Source organism: Physcomitrium patens, chromosome 17, assembly GCF_059467195.1.
Source record: "Physcomitrium patens ecotype Gransden chromosome 17, ASM5946719v1, whole genome shotgun sequence".
Taxonomy (NCBI): domain Eukaryota; kingdom Viridiplantae; phylum Streptophyta; class Bryopsida; order Funariales; family Funariaceae; genus Physcomitrium; species Physcomitrium patens.
The window spans coordinates 15025487-15044393 of record NC_143426.1 but is presented as its reverse complement, the minus strand read 5'-3'; positions in this window follow the sequence as shown (position 1 = coordinate 15044393).

Sequence of the window (18907 nt, the reverse complement as noted above, 5' to 3'; positions counted from 1 at the left end):
AAAAATAGAAAAGATAAATAAATTTTAGATAAATACTAATTAAATCTTAATGAAGCCCTAAACAAATTATAATAAAGCTCTAAAAATCCTAAAAACAATCTAATAAAATTCTAATAAAATCATAATAAAATCTTAATAAAATCTTAGACCAAATCCTAATAAAATTCTAAACCTTAACTAAATCTTAATTCAATCATAATAAAATCCTAAATCCTAATCAAATCCAAATCAAAACCTAAATATTTTCAAGAAAATCCTAAATAAATATTAATCAATAAATTTATATATTTTAAAATTTTAATAAAAAATTAATTGAATAATTAATCTTCATTAAAATTTCATTTAGATTTCAATCTATACATAATTGATAAGCACACAAATTTTAAAAAGAATTGAACTTGCCAATTGAAAGCAATGCTCTCAAAACGTGTTGAATGTTGGCTACCTTTCTTTTCAAAGTTGAACATTGAGCTTCCAATAAAAATTTCTATTTTCTAAACTATTTAATTGTATCAAAATCTCATTTTTGTGTAAATTTTTAAGTCTTAATGGCTCTCACCAATTTTTGCTTCAATTGAACTAGTAAATGTTGCAATTTTTCAAAAATCCTCATTAATCCTAAATTTCAATTATTTAAGACTATAATCCACAAAAACTTTTACAACCTTCAATCCAATCATATAATTAATATCAAAAATTTTTCATACATTTAAAACAAGTACAGTGACAAATTCACTAATTTTTACCTATAAATATGCTACAACACTCATAAAAGTATTAATTTTTTGAACTTCTTTTTATTTCTTAAAATCCAAATCCATTGAATATATCTCTCACTTTGAAAAGCTCTCAAAACCTCAATATGCCTTTAAATCACATAAAACCATCTCTTAAAAATCTTCTCACAATCTTCTCTCAATTTTTGCTCTTCAATCAATTAAAAAACCTCAAAATTATTGTAGCTGCATAGTTTTGTCTCTTAATATTTTATTTTAATCTTAGTTCACAATTGGTCTATTTTAGGTATCAATTCTTCATATTATGAAATAGTTTTTACCAAAATCTATTTTTAATCTCTTTTTTAAAATACCAATATTAATATTTATCTCATTTATTTTTATTTGGCTCATTTATGTTCCTACAAAGTAAGTAGAAGTCTCTTCTTTAAGAAGGCAACATGAGTATTTATTATTTTTTACTATTTCATCTATTATCTATATTTCTAAGATAATTTTCTAAAGTAATTTTATTTAAGCTCTTCTATAATATAATCTTTCCTTTCTTCTTTCACCATATAGTCATATTACCACACAACAACATCACTACATAGCTTCTAGTTAGATAGTATATATAGAAATAAGAGTGAAGTCTTCTTTATTCTTGTCAATGCTTTTCTTATTTTTAGTTTTATTTTAAGAATTTCAAGTTTTTCTTGTCTTTAGCAACAACTATTCTAGTTTAATATTATATCATCTTTGAATCATTATCTACTCTTCTTTTAGTGACACAAGAGTGTATTTAGTTTTTGATTTTTTGTGTTTTTTGTCCTTGACAAAAATTTGACTAAGACAAGTTTTGGAGGACATTGGATGTGTGCAACTGGAGGCAATTTTGTTAAAGTGTGACAATCAAAGATATATATATTTAATAGAGGGGTTTCTTTCAAATTAAATATGGTTGCTTTGAATATACTATTATATCTTTTGGACTTACATATATTCCAATTATTTTTAAATATGTAATAAATAATATATTTATCTCTGAAAAAAATAAAATAAATTAGAAGTCGTAATATTTAGTATCAACAAGGTTGCATACAAAGAGAAGTATGGAATAAGATGACTCTTACTTCTAAAAATCTTTACTTATAGATTGTAGTTTATGCTTTTACAGAGAATTTCCATACCTTCACTTTTACATCTATTATTGGATGTACCTAAAATATTCTTCGAAATTTCATCTACCACAAAAATATATCTTGACATATACTTTATGGTCTTATATATGTTTTGAATATTTTCTAATAGATCTTTTATCCTCTTTACCTTATTTCTTAGCCCTTGATATTGTCGTTTATCTATAAGATGATTTTGCTATATTCCAAGAGCCAATCCTTTCACTAATAATAATATTAAATGACTAATAGTATAAGATTGGTAATATATAATATACTTCAAATATTTCTATTTTAATATAAATTATAAGTTCATTCAATTAGTTTAAAGCTTTAATATAAAAATTAAATTATAATAACACTTAATGGTTGATTTTTTTTATTTTCAACATTTTATATACATTTATAAGGATCTAAATATTTTCTTCACAAAAAAAATCGGAATATTTATATAAGATTTTAAATATTGGATAAAATTCTTTATTATATTTTTATTAATATATTCTTTCAAATTAAATTTTTAATAAGTTATAAATTGATCTAAAAAGTAGTTGAATTTCTTCTTGAAGATTAATTGTGTAATTATAAGATTAATAATATGATAACATATCAAAGAAAAAAATCTCAAATATATCTTGATATATCTTATAATATACTAATGTTCATTTGTAAATTCTATTTAAATGAGGACTTGATATTGTTTATGTATTTTTTATTTTTTATTTTTTTACAACTTGCATAAATTTTTTAGCTTTAACAAATATAGATTGAAATTTTTTTTTGACTTTTGAACTAAATCTTAAAGTAAATATTTGTAATTTCTACGATATATTAAGATTGTATAATTTAAATAAAAATAAACTAAATACCATTGAATCGAAAGGATATTAAATAGTATAGGATTTTTTTAATACATATTATTGTAATATTATTTTAATAGATTGGTTTATTTTATAATAATTTTAAATGCAAGAGGTTGTATGTCAATTACTTCTATTATATTTGATCAAAATTTCTTTAATATTTATAATTTGTATTATAATCTAAAATCTTTATTTATAAAATATATTAATATGAGATATATATTTCATGATTTTGGTCTAATTTCGAGGTTTTTTTAATGATAATATTTTTAACTTATTTTTAATTTTTAAAAATTAAAATTTTAAGTCTTAAATCTATTTGATTTTGTATAAAAAATTTATAATTAATAACATAATTTTATAAAATATAAAATAATAATTTAAGATAATATTTTTTAAAATTTTAAATTAACTACTTAAATTAAATTTTCTCAATCTATATATATATTTTGGTTTAATAAAATTAGTTATTAGATTTCTAGAAGTTATTGTCATAATTATATATTTTCTTTTCTAATTAAACCTTTATTCTTAATGAGATGATTATTGTATGCAATTACTTAAGTAATGAAATTCTCCAATAAATCTAATTTTTCTATTATTAATAATATATCTTTGATATTATCTTTTAAATCATATCAAAATTTATTATTAAGAGTTTTAATATGCTAATTACATTACAAATAAGTTATTAGAATTTTGTTATATTGTGATACATCAATTAGTTGAAAGAATATCTAAAGACCAATAATCCTAAAAGAATTCATTAAAAATATAATTAAAAATTACTTTAAAAATTATAAATAAAAAATAGAAGAAACTAGAAAAATAGTGTCTATATTGCTCTATTTGTTAAAAGAAGTTCTACATACTTTGAAAGATCATAAAAAAGGAAAAACAAGGTTGATTAGCAAAATTAATACAACAAGCATTTTTAGGTGGAATTAGAAGATAGATTCTACTAGAAATTATTTAAGAAGAATTGGATTGATACCTAAAGATAATCGGTTATGAAACAAGGTTGGAACCAAATCTAAAGGCACAAAATTACTCACCTATTGCAAATGCAAGCTTCTTTTTTTGATCAAATAGTAAAATTAGAGAGAGAATTTAAAAAAGATTTTATAAATTTTAATTTTAAGGTGTTTTGGTTTGTAGTATCATTGTAAGAGCCATCAAAAATCTAGATTGGATTTGAAAGTCTTCATTTTTAAAAAATAAAGTAGAATTTATATTTTGGAGTATTTTGTGAGTTTTATAGCAAATCTATAAGTGAAATGTTTAACATTTGTAAATATATTTGTGTTAAATGTATCATAAATTTTGAATTTATATAGAAAATTAGATTAAAAATTAATAGAATCTAGGTAGATAGAATATTAGAAATTAGAGATTTAAAGGTTATCTAGGATTTTCAAGATTTGTAGTGATTAGTCAATTAGATTGAAACAAAAATTAGTAGACTAATATTTAACATGAACAACAAAAAAATTATAAATTTTGGAAGAAAATTTATAGTTTAAGAGAAATATCTTAAGATTAAAAGATCAACATTAAGGTTGGAGAGGGATATTGTCTAGTATTTTAGTAAAATATTCTATTTATTTTTAATTAATATATATGATTTTTTTAAAATTTCTTATATTTTTTTAAATATGAAAATTTTAATGGAATTAATTTCATTTAATTGAATATAAAAAAATTATTAGATACAAATTAATATTAATCAATTAGTCTAAATTAATTATTATGTATAATAGTGTGAATAAATTTATAAATTATTAATTTATAAATTAATAATATGATATATTTTGTAGATAATTTTATAAATTATTAATTTATAAATTAATCAAGGTTTATACGTCCTTTCAATTTACATTCATCTAATATATATTCATCTAATTTGTGTAATAGATATTATCTCAAATTTTTATCCACAAAATATATCATATCCAAATTGATAATTTCATCCACATATTACATCCATCAAAATTTTAATTTATTGATTTAATCATTTATCTAAATAGATATCTACATCCTTTTTAATCTTTTATATAAGATTTATCTATAATAATTAACTATAAAATTAACAACATCATTAAAGTAAACTAAAGGGATTGAACATTTCTAAGAAATTTAAAGCTATTAATGCATCTACCTTCAAAAATTAATGTACCACAATTGATTATGAGCTCTATATTAAAATTAATTAGTCTTATTAGAAAAAAGACTTAAAGATACTTCTCTTTTATATTTTTCTTTTAAATTTGATCTTATGTGTTTAATATTTTTTTTCAAAGTTGATACTTTATTTTGGCAAGACAATAGATTCTCTTCTACAAATTGAAGTACCATGGCTTGGTTTCTAATTATCTTTGAATAATCTTGAGCTTATTAAAATCTTGACTACAAATAGTACCTTCTTCCAAGCTAAGCCCTTGAGTTGCCTTAATGCTATTAATCATGTCTTCCAAAGTTGATACTTTATTTGGCCACTTGAATCCAAAGGCATCAAATCCTTTGTTACACGAATCATTACTTCTACTACATCTTGGCTCTAATGTAATCAATTCTTAACTTTTTGAAAACCAGATTTCATGAATTTTTTAATATTTTTTTTTTTTCTTTCTTTCCAGTTAATAAGCAATAAACAAAAATCCTCCAAAATCGAACTACCAAACTATGAAGGCAATATACCATCTTTCTTAATTAAAGGGCTCTTTCTTATCTAACTCTAAACTCTAAGTTTTTTATGTTTAAAATATAACAACAAAAATATCTACCCTTGCTTAAATTTTAAAAAACTCATTATAAAAACTCAAATAAAAAACTAAAAAAGACCAAAGCCATGTAAAGAAATTGTAGTAACCATATAAAACAATTATCATGGCTTTATCCATCAAGAAAAAAGAAGAAGGTTGTGACTTATTGATCCCATGAGACCTCTTATATTCTTGCCTTAAGACCTAAAGATGATAGTTACATCTCTACTTTTGAATCTCAAAGAGCCCAAATTAAGATTCTAGGCCTTCATTTATCTAAGGATTAAAATCTAAGATCAAAATTTAAAAACAAAATCCGAGATAAAAAATGATGGCTATCAAATAAATCCTATGAATACTTTTTTTGGCCCAATAGCTTTATAATTGTGTTTGGAACATATTTTCTAGTAAGAATTGACAACTCACATGTCTTAATCTATAAGAATCAATAATACTTATGTAGATTATGAATATGATAAATTGAATTGAACTGAATTTACTCCTAAATTTCCTCTAACTTACTTCTAACTTGCTTATGACATCATTTTTAACATAATTAGATAAAAAAAATCTATAATTCAAAAAATAAAAAATATTAATACTAAAATAACTTATAATCTATTTATTGTGCTTACAAGTTTAAAATTTTTGAAAAATTTGATGTAAAATCAATGATTTATTTAAAAGTTACAAAGATTTGAATTTATTTTTAGATATACTTAGGATTTATTATATCTTATTAGGATTTTATTAGAGTTTCTTTAAAATTCAGTCAAGATCTAAATAAGGCTCTTTAAGGTTCATTAGAAATTACTTAGAATTTAGTTTTTTGATATTTAATTAAGATATAAGATTGTTTGATTTTTTTTAAAGATTTTAAGTAGAATAGTTTAAAATCAATAAGTAAATACTACATTTGATCTTTAAATATATCAAGTAGAGATAATAATTTATGATTAAAAAAATTAAATAAAGATCAAGTAAAATGGTATTAAAATATTAAATAGAAACCATTTTATGATTTAAGAAGTATTAAAACACACTCAACTATCTTACAAATAAAAAATATTAATAACCTTAAAATTTATTTAAGTAAAGCTATCTGAAGATGAAAATTATAATGGCTTTTAAAGTAAAGTATTAGTAGGTGTCATATCTTTAAGCTTGAAATACATTCAACTATCTTAGAGATGAATAAAAGACATGTAAATGACCTTGAAAATTATTTAAAGTATGTCATTTAGAAATAAGGCAGGTAATGATAAGAATATAATTTAAAATTCATTGACTTAAGAATTGATTTTCTTAAATATTTTTAAAAGCATTAAATTTCTTAGAGATGTGTTTCTAAATAATTCATACCTTAATTTTTCATTACAAGAAGAACTTCAAGGTAAATTAAAACCCTTCTACAACTTAATGCCTGGTGCATTTCTAGACTAAATTTCACACATTGTAACAACATGATTTGTATTGCAAAGAATATGGATTTATTTTTGATATTATTTTATATATTTTTTAAAAAATAATTAAATGCCTCCAAGAATAAATTTAAGTCATAACTTAATTACAAATATTTTTTTATCAAACAAAAATAATTTTAAAATATATTTTAAAAAATATCTCTAAAATTCATTTAAATATCACTATTAGAATATCAAAAATAATATAAATATAAGAGGATTTTGACTTGTTGAAAAAATATTTATCAAACTTTTAATAGTTTTCTATCTAAATTAATTTACGTATTAATCTATTAATTTTTATACTTATATTAGTAATATTTCGTAACTCAAGGAAATAATATTCTTGTAGATGCTTTACTTTATTACATAACTTTTTGATGCAAAAATAAAATTTTATTATTTTATTATTTTTTAGATATAATAATAATACTTTTATTGTTGAAATTACTATTATGTGAGATTTCTACTCAAATATTATTAATAAGATCTTATGAATTTTTAATAGTTGAAAAGTTATTGGTAGTTTTTGTAAGTAGAGGATCGATATTTTATTTTTCTTCTATCTAAAATGATCTACATTTAAAAATAAAAAATACCAAAAAATATAGACATTAAATCAAGTAATCTACAATTGCTTATCTGAAATAAAAATTTCTACAAAATATAAAGTTATTTTATTATAATTTGAATGTTAATATAAATCTTGCATTTATTTGTAAGACAAGTAGTAGTTTTGATATAGATAATAGTTAGAGTTATTAATAACAAGGATTTTAAAACATTTCATTAAAAAGTAATCTTTATTGAATAGGATCTTATGATAACTAATAATAAAATATGTTAGTGTATATTTTTTATTTATAAATAAAAGATGATAGAAGTGAGATGTATTTTAATATACATTTTATTAGTTACCATCTTATTTGTGATTATTTCTTTTTTTTTTCTTCAATACAAATATATACTAGAAATTTAAGAAGATCAAAACAAAATCATCTAAATAGACTAATATTATATCAATTGTAGCTACTTTAAAGAATAATTTATCAATTTTTATATTTATAAATTTTGATAATTTAATACTATTAGTATAAAAAATTTCTATTCATAATTATTTTTAATAAAGTCGCAAGATATGACATATTTTAATTTTAAAGGTTGTATAAATTTTATTATATTCTAATATAATAAATTAATTATTTCTAACTATCAAATTATGATATACTTTATAAGGTAATAAAAAAATATCACCAAATATTTTGTTTAATTTTAATTTTTATAATCTTCTCTAATTTTTCAATTAAATTTTCTTCTATTGTAGTTAAAATTTGTATATACAAAGTAATCAATCAGTAGACTATTAGTCTAGATTTGTTTTATTTTAATTTTTAATAGATAATAGTTTTTTTTTCTATAGATCTTACTTAATGAGGTTAAAATTGTAGTAAAGTTTTTTGAAAGTGTAAAAATAATTTTTTTATATGTAAAAAATGGAATTAGAGATAGCAATGAAAAATTGATATAATCTACTATTAAACACTTTTTTAATTTTAATTGATTTTAGAAGGATTCAATTAAAAAAAAATCAAAAAAATCAAAAATAGATTCTAGTTTCATACTTATACTGGGATTTGAATCTTACAAGTAAAAACTTTCTTCATTAGTTTTAATGTAGAAATTATCTTATAAAACTTTTTGGTGCCACATCAATTAACTTTTTAGTAATAGTCATTACATGTATATTGTGGATTCTTTAGGAACTTTAATGATTTTTTTCTTGTTTTATTTGAGTGATTTGTTTGTTTTTTGATTTTTTAAAATTTAATATCTCTTAAAGTATTTTTAGTTTTATGTTGAACTTACAGAAAAATTCTCATGATATTCTAATGTCATGCTATGTCCTTTTTAATTTAAGGATATTAAGCTTTATTTTTATATAATTATATGTGCCATTGACTTATAGATATAAGCTTATTTATTTAAAAATTTCTATCATTGTTTCTCTTATGTTTTATTTTTGTAATTAATAAGCCAATAAAAATCATTTCAATTTCTTTTATGTCTTTATATTTTGCAATGTAGTTATAACAAGTTATTTTTTGAAAAAATCCATTATATTTGATTTTTAATTTTTCTTAAGGTTTTATCTTCTATTGCTAAAAAAACTTGCATTTCTTAGAAGAAGAGGTAGGAAAATAATAAAATTAAATTTAATATTTTATGATATCTAGAGGCTTCAAAAAACTGAATAAAGTATTTTAAATATATTTTTTTATCAAATATTTAATGAAGATAACTGATATGCGTTTTATTTTTTTAAATGGTTATAAAACAATCATACTTTAATTGGTTTAAACTTGTTTTAGTAAAATGTCTTCTTTGATCGGTTTTTTTAATCTATAGTAATTAATAATATTGCATTTATAAAGAATATAGGAGGACCAGCAGTTAGTATAGTCTTTATAGGAAGAGAGGTGCACGATTCTCATATGGATTGTAGCACCTTGGATGTAGGTAGGAAGATAAGACTAAGGCCTCAAAGCCTCTTTAGACAATCTATATACACTACTTGTGAGTCTTGGTGAGGCTCAAATTCCTGATTTCTTGAGCAAGTTACCCTTGAATTAAAAATTATTCACTTAACTTTTTTATTATTTACATTCTATCTTTAATATATCATAATTTATTCATAGTAACTTGAAATTATATGATTTTTATATCATTGAAAAGATAAAAAAAATTAACTATTTAAAATATATATTTTTATTTTTACTTTTACTTTTTAAAAATCCAACAAACAAACTGTGATTTAGTTTTGGGTATTTTAATTACTTGATTTCATTTCTTTCACTTATATTGTGGTTGTTATTTTTTGGTTTTTTGCCAATTGCTTACTTCACTTCACACCACCAATTAGAAGAAATTCTTAGTTGAGGCCATCTTATAATTAAAATTAAAGAATGAAATTTATACTAACAAGAATCATAAGAATATAGAAAATATATTAAAAGTATATTCTTATAGTAGATTAGATAGCAATGAATAGTCTTGATAGAATATTAGATGGATGTATTCATCAAATAATAGAAGTTTTCTATTAAAGTAGTATAAGTATAAAATTCACTTCTTAATTTAATTATAAAATGGCCTCAATTAAGAGTTGCTTGTAATACGTGGTGTGACATGAAAGTAGCAAGAATAAGAAAAAAAGAAGCAAAACACAAAATAAGTGGAATAAGTACAATCAAACAATTATACATTATAAAACTAGTCACAGTTTGTTCGCTAAGTTTTCACCCAATAAAAATTAAAAGTAAAAAATCTATTTTTAGAAATTTAATTTTTTATTTTTTCAATGATGTAAGAAACATATAAGTCCGAGTTATTATGAATAAGTTATGAAGGTTTGAAAAATAACAAGTAAATGAATGAAATATTAAATAAATAATTTTACCTCAAAGATAACTTACTTTAAGAGATCAAGAATTCAAGCCTCACCAAGGCTTACAAATAATGTATATTGGTTGTCTAAAGAGGCCTTGATGCCTGATTCTTATCTTCCTATCTATACCCAAGGTGCTACAACCCATATGGGATTTGTACACCTCCTCCCGTATAAAGACTAGACTAGCTGCTGGTCCTCTTATTTTTTACTAGTAAAACTTATTTTTTTGCATTTTTGACTTCACTATAGTGTTTAAAAACATCCTATTAGCTAGAGATCTTGATTAGCCTTCAAATCTTATTCCATTTCTTCATAATGGCTCTCGAAGTGATAAAACTCATTTTTACCAAAGTCTAGGAAATAACCCTAAAACTTCCAAAAAAACTCTAAATAAATTCTATTGTTTAAAAAAATTCCTATAATGGTTCAATATATTTTAATATCAGTTGAAGGTTATAATCTTCTATCTTGATGATTTTTATAGTAATAAAATTAATTTATATTTTTTATAAATCCTAATTTTTATATAATTAATTGAAAAGACATGAGGTTCTTTTTTATGCTTCTTTTAACTACTAACTAATATTTATAGTTTTTCTTATGAGTAATATATATAGATAGAAGGCCGATATAAATATTGACCCTAGTAACTAATCCTCACTATTCAACAATAAGTAAAAATCCTAAACCAACTCTAAGACTTACTAAGACTTTATTTCTTCTCCATTAATACTATTTTCCTTCATTTACCATCTTTTAAGTATATCTTCACCTAATAATTATAATTTTGAAAATCTACATGTATTATTTTGTCTTAAAATTACTAGTGAGTCAATTTGATGACTCATAGGTAGTAACCACTACTTATAAGTAATGGGTGTTGGAATTAAGAGATATCTTATTCTATACACTTTTTGTGAGCAATCTTGCTGATGTTATGTATTGGTAACTTCAAAGTTCTTTTTCTTCAATAGGTTATGGATCCACTCACCTTTAGTTATGAATTTTGAAGTTCTTTGAAGTCTTTCTTGTTGTAAAGAATAAAACTTATAGTTGCTGATTTTAGAATTTGATATCTTTTGAACTTTTTTTGTATTTAGTTGTTGATGTTTTTTTGTCTCTTATAAATTATTAAGTGTATTCATTGACTTTGAAGGTATCAATCACTTTAAAATGATGTTATTTAAGCTGATTCATACCTTCAAAGATAAAAAAAGCTCCATTTTCTTCATTAGATTTTTAGGATATTATTGATAAAAGTCAAGAACCTCTAAGCAATAATGTTGATGTCAAGGTAAAGAAGGAGTATAAATGTCATGAAAGAAAGGCTTTTGATATGATTGCATCAAATTTGGATGATGCCAACTTTTCACATGTAATTGCTTGCAATAGACTTTCAAAAGCATAGAAGATTCTATGTAATATCTTGTCACGGCCATAATCATGTAAGCTAATAATTACATATAGAAATAGATAGAAGTAAGTAAAAGTAGGTAAAAGTAAGTTAATTCTATAATATTTAATATGGAAGCTTCTTGGAAGCTTTCTAGACGCTGCTTTGACTTCATAGGTATCTTTAATTGACTTTTTGGATTAGAAACGTGGTCAATAAGTTGGCCATGTGCCACACATGTTATTAGCTTGAAGATCAAGCTAACTATGTGGCCCACACGTAGAAAAAATTGCCTTGTAAGTCAAGGCATGTGTCCTACAAAGTCAACACATATTAGAGGTCGTATAGAACGTCGCCACGTAGCCTCTAGTTAGATAGTATATATAGAGACAAGAGTGAAGGCTTCTTCACTCTTGTCAACTCCTTTCTTGCTTCTAGTCTAGTTTCAAGGGTCTCTAATTTTCTTGTCTTTTGACAATAGCCATTCCAGTTTCTCTTTCAATATATATACTTGTTTATTTATATTTTGTCACCTCTCTTTGAGTGAAGGCTCACTTGTCTGAATTGTTTTTCATCGAGTTCTTATCCTTGATAGATTGACAAGAGTACACCTACAATATCAGAGCTTTGTCTAATCTTGATTAAGAGTGGATTACTCCTTTTTCTTGATAAGATATAAGCGTATTAGAAGTTGCGAATTACCCTCTTCTAAATTGATATTGTCCTTAGTATTTTCTTTGTCCCCAAGTCCTCTCTTCTATTTATCTTGAGTGATATTAGACATCTTCTCTCTTCTAAGTGTTATCATGGCAGAACTTCTTGAAATGAAGAGTGCAATGGTACAAATGCAAGAGCAACTGAGAGAGTTAATGCTTGCAATGCATCAACTCAATTTACCACCACAAAGAGCAACAAGATTGGCAGGAAGTGAAGATATAGAAATGGTTGGAGCTGCTTCAACATTTGTACCAAACCATGTCCTTTTTCCTATGGTGGAATGCCCTTCAAATGTTAGAGAACCAAGAATTGTCCTACCCGAGAAATTTGATGGCACCAGATCCAAGTTTTGAGGATTTATCAATCAAGTGTAATTTGTGATTGAACTTCAACCCCAAAGCTATCCAACTCCAGGATCACAAGTTAGATTCATTGGTAGGCTTCTTTCAGGTTCGGCACTATCGTAGTTTTCATCTTTTCTTGAAAGATGAGATCCAATATTAGATAATCTAGAGGCTTTTTTGGCGGAGTTTTGATCCATGTATGGAGAACATGATGCAATTCGTGTTGCAACCAATAAGATCCGTATTTTACAACAAGGCAATTGATCAATAACGTTGTATGCTTCACAATTTTGACAACTTGCAACTGATATCAAGTGGGATGATAATGCACTTATTAGCCAATTTCTCTACGGATTACAATATGAGGTAAAAAAATTAATGCTCAACTTATTTGATCCTCAAACATTGAGTCAAGCAATTGACTTTGCTGTGAAGTGCAACAATCGCCTTTTTGAATTTCGATCTGAGAACCGTATAAGTGCACCTCAACGTTACTATAATTCAATGGCAACACCAACATCTTCAACACATACATTCGGAAGTAGAGGATATATACAAATTGATGCAGTACGTTTCAAACCTCTTACTGAGCAAGAAAAGACTCGTCGTCGTCAAGAAGGATTATGTTTATATTATGGAGAACCAAAGCACACTATTCAACATTGTCCAAAAAAATGACGCAATCACAAAATGAGGAGTATGGCTGTGAAAGAAGATAATATGTCGAAAAACGAGTTTGTCCAGCTACAATAGGGACCGTGCGGCTCGAACCTTGCACAACTTCTAGTAAAGGTCCTATTCTCTCCTCAGAGCCCTCTCTTTGTTTTACATTAAATGTTATTTTAGGACCTAAACATTACAAAGTCTCTGCCTTGTTAGATTCAGGAGCCTCAGCGTGTTTTTTAGATGAAGAATTTATTAAAAGACATAGCATATCTTTAGTAAAGAAAAATAAACCTGTTCATGTAGAAGTCATAGATGGTCGTCCATTGTCTTCTGGAGATATTACTCACGAAATCCTTCCTATAGAAGTAATAATCAATGGTCATAATAGTTTTGTAGTATTTAATATCATTAGATCTCCCTCTAATCTAGTCATTTTAGGTTTATCGTGGTTAGAAAAATACAACCATCAAATAGACTGGATTTCTCGAACTCTCACTTTCTCTAAAAGTATAACTAACAGTGTAGTTAAGCAAGTAGAGAGTCATAAGTCCAGTTCAATTAAACTCATATTTATAGGTGCAAAAGCTTTCTTGCATGCTGCTATGAAAGAATCACCATACATTATTTATGTTATACCCGTTTCTACTAGTGAAAAGACTTCAAGTGGCATTCCAAGCCAATATCAAGAATTTCAAGATGTATTCGAAAAAAAGAATGCGGATACACTCCAAGAACATCATCCCTATAATTGCTCAATTGACCTTCAAGAAGGAGCACAACCACCATTCGGACCAATCTATAGTTTATCACAAAATGAGTTGGCTGAACTCAAGGAGTATGTTGAAGAAAATCTAGCCAAGAATTTCATACGCCATTCTAAATCTCCGGCAAGAGCTCCAATTCTATTTGTGAAGAAAAAAGATGGATCATTGCGGATGTGTATTGATTATCGAGGATTCAACAAGATTACCATCAAAAATAGGTATCCACTAATTTTAATATCCGGACTTCTTGATCAACTGAATTAAGCTAAGATCTATACAAAAATAGATCTTCGAGGAGCATACAATCTAGTACGCATCAAAGAAGGAGATGAATGGAAGACTACGTTTCGAACTAGGTATGGACATTTTGAATACAACGTCATGCCTTTTGGACTTACAAATGCACTAGTAGCTTTTCAACATCTAATGAATGATGTTTTTCGAGAGTTTTTGGACGATTTTGTGGTCTGTTATGTAGACAACATCTTGATCTATTCTAAGAATCCAAAAAAACATGAACTTCATGTTCGTCGTATGTTACAAAAATTAAGAGATGCAAGACTCTATGCCAAGATAGAAAAGTGTGTATTCTACACTACTCAAGTCGATTTCTTAGGTTACATCATTTCAAATGATGGACTTATGATGGATCCTAAGAAAGTTTAAACTATTATAGATTGGAAGATCCCAAAAATGGTAAGACATGTCCAATGTTTTTTGGGATTTGCCAACTACTATCGGATCTTCATCAAAAACTTCTCTCGAGTTGCAACTCCACTTACACGTTTGACTTGTAAAGACAAACTCCAATGGAATCAAGAAGCGAAAGTTGCTTTTGAATCTTTAAAGACAACGTTTGTTTCTTCACCAATCTTGTATCGTGTTGATTTTTTCAAAGCATTCTTTATGGAAACAGATGCATCAGACTTTGCTCTGGGTGCGATTTTATCACAAATGGGAACAGATGACAAACTTCATTCAGTAGCCTTTCATTCAAGAAAATTCTTAGCAACAGAAATCAATTATGAGATCCACGACAAAGAACTTCTTGCACTTATGGATTCTTTTCAAAAATGGCGTCATTATCTAGAAGGTGCTTCTAGTCTAGTCACCGTGTATACGGATCACAAGAACCTCGAATATTTTATGTCAGCACGCGTATTAAATCATCGCCAAGCTCGTTGAAGCATGTCTTTATCAAGATTCGAGTTCATCATTACTTATCGGCTAGAAAAACAACAAGGTTTATCCGATGCCTTGTCTAGACGTTCTTAACTTGCACCAAAAGAAGGAGATGCAGCTTTTGAGTAACAAAGAATGATTCTCTTGAAGCCGGAACAATTTCAGCTTTGAGCAATAAAATCAACATTGACTGTTGATTTAACTTTCCTTAAGCAAGTCCAGTTAAGTATGTCTTCAGATCCTCTTGTTCATGATATCAAGAATAATTCTTCTAAATCTCATGATCCATCTAAATTTGAATTCAAGAACAACCTACTCTATTTCGAAGGACGCCTATATGTGCCAGAAGGAGAAGCTCGTTTACGTGTTCTTCAAGCTCGTCATGACTTCCCAGCAGTAGGACATTTTGGATATAGTAAGACTTTGGAGCTGATATCTAGGGATTTTTTGTGGCCTCAAATGTAGAAGGTAGTTAAAGATTTTGTATAATCATGTGAAGTTTGCTCAAGATCGAAAATTCCTCGTCATCGACCTTTTGGACTTCTTCAGCCATTATCCATTCCAAAACAACCATGGTCTTCTGTTTCTATGGACTTCATCACGGATCTTCCAATCTCAGGTTCTTATGACTCTATATTCATGATAGTAGATCGTTTTACCAAGATGGCACATTTTGTACCATGTACAAAATCTATCACAGGTGAAAAAACAGCTAAGCTCTTTCTTGACAATATCTATCGCTATCATGGATTATCCAAGGATATTATATCAGATAGGGGAACTCAATTTGTATCAAGATTTTGGCAGACTCTTTTCAAGATTCTAAAAGTGGATATAAAACTATCTTCGGTATTCCATCCTCAAACTGATGGACAAATGGATCGTGTTAATCAAGTTTTGGAGCAATATTTAAGATGTACCATTAATTACCAACAAGATGATTGGACAACTCTTTTGCCATTGGCAGAGTTTGCTTAGAATAACACGGTACACTCTTCTATAAAACAAACACCTTACTTTGCTAATTATGGTTATCATCTACGACTTGATACTTTTGACTTTTCAAAAGTTGATAATCCTGCTGCGAAAGATTTGGCAATTCATTTATCAGAGCTACATGCAACGATGAAGGCGCAGTTAAAAGAGGCTCAAGAACAACAAAAGGCCAATGCCGATGTCTATCGAAAGGAACAACCATCATTTGTCTTATGTAATAAGGTATGGCTACTTTGTCGCAATATCAAGACCACTCGTTCTTGTGACAAGTTGGACTATCGAAGGCTGGGACCATTTTCTATTTCTGTACAAATCAATCCAGTTGCATATCGTTTACATCTACCAGAGTCAATAAAAATCCATCCAGTATTCCACGTGTCTCTTCTTGAACCATACAAGAAAGTGGACATATCAAGAAGATGACAAGCTCCAACTCCTCATATAGAAGTCGACAATAATGAAGAGTTTGAAGTAAAAGAAGTCTTAGATTCAAGGCGACGCCAAAATAAATTAGAATATCTTGTCCATTGGCGCAAATATGGTATGAGTGAACGCACATGGGAGCCAATAAAGAATCTTGTAAATGCAGCAAAGGTGGTGGAGGCTTTTCATCGACGAAATCCATCAAAATCAAGATGAAAACCTTCTTTATAGAAGAAACAACATCTAGGTAAGATAACATTCTACTTTCAATTCTTGTTCGTAGCTTTGTTGTAGTATTGGCACTCAAGAGATGGAGAACCAACAACCAGCGGATTCAACTCAAGAGCCTTCATTTGTTGACCTGCCGGACGAGACATTACGATTGTCACAACCTTCAAGATGACGCAATTGAGATGAAGATCTTCAAGAATGACATATTCTTCTTCGAATAGATGGTGAGATACAACGCGTTTGGTATCACGATTTAGAAAGGGACTCTCGATGTTTGGTGATTTTGCTAGAGGTAGGAACAACTCCTAATGGTGTTCCAAATATTCTATTTGAAGGAAGTTACGAAGGCCTCAACAATGATCAAATAACTGGGTGGTCTTCCCGCCCTGATATGGGATACTACCGATGGTTGAGAGGCCCTATCAATCATCTTCGAAGAGAACAGAGATCAGAGTATGTGGCGAATTCAATTCGTCGCATCATAGATTTCTTCAACATATGATGACCGCTCTTTATGGAACTCGTCTCTAGAAGGAGGGGTAATATCACGGCCATAATCATGTAAGCTAATAATTACATATAGAAATAGATAGAAGTAAGTAAAATTAGGTAAAAGTAAGTTAATTCTATAATATTTAATATGGAAGCTTCTTAGAAGCTTTATAGATGCTGCTTTGACTTCATAGGTGTCTTTAATTGACTTTTTGGATTAGAAACGTGGTCAACAAGTTGACCATGTGCCACACATATTGTTAGCTTGAAGATCAAGCTAACTATGTGGCCCACACGTAGAAAAACTTGCCTTGTAAGTCAAGGCATGTGTCCTACAAAGTCAACACATATTAGAGGTCGTATAAAATGCCGCCACGTAGCCCCTAGTTAGATAGTATGTATAGAGACAAGAGTGAAGGCTTCTTCACTCTTGTCAACTCCTTTCTTGCTTCTAGTCTAGTTTCAAGGGTCTCTAGTTTTCTTGTCTTTTGGCAATAGCCATTCCAGTTTCTCTTTCAATATATATACTTGTTTATTTATATTTTGTCACCTCTCTTTGAGTGAAGGCTCACTTGTCTGAATTGTTTTTCATCGAGTTCTTATCCTTGACATATCTATGAGAGTAGAAACCTTGTCAATATTCTATGGATACGGAAGAAGTTCTTAATGATAAAGATTGAAGAAGAAGATGATTTTATGGCTCATATCAACAAGATAAAAGCACTTGCAAAGCAACTAGCAATTATTGACAAGTTAATTGATAATAAGGACATTGTATTGATATTATTTGTGAGCCTTTTCAAGTCCTATAACTACCTCATTGTGGCATTCGAGTCTATCAACATGAAAGAACTTACCATGAATTATGTCACATCAAAATTTGTCCATAAAGTGACTAAGAGGAAAGAAAAGGAGCTTCAAAGTGATGATTCGGTTCTATTTTCAAGTTAAGGCAAAGGTAGCTATTTTCACCAATGTAATAATTCAAAAAGTAATATAAAAATTATTATATTTATAAAAAATCATGTCACTTTGCCAAAAATTACTACAAGGTAAGAAAAGAGATAGGGAGAATGCACACAATGCTAGTGATAGTTTTGGTGGAGATGATTATACTTTCATGGTAAGTGAAAGAGCCTCCATGGTTGCCATGTCTAAGTGGATTATAGATTCGGGTGCTACTAAACACATGATACCATATAAGTGTTCATTTGACACTTATGAAGAAATTTCAGCAATAAATGTTTGATTGAGAGACAATGTCATGGT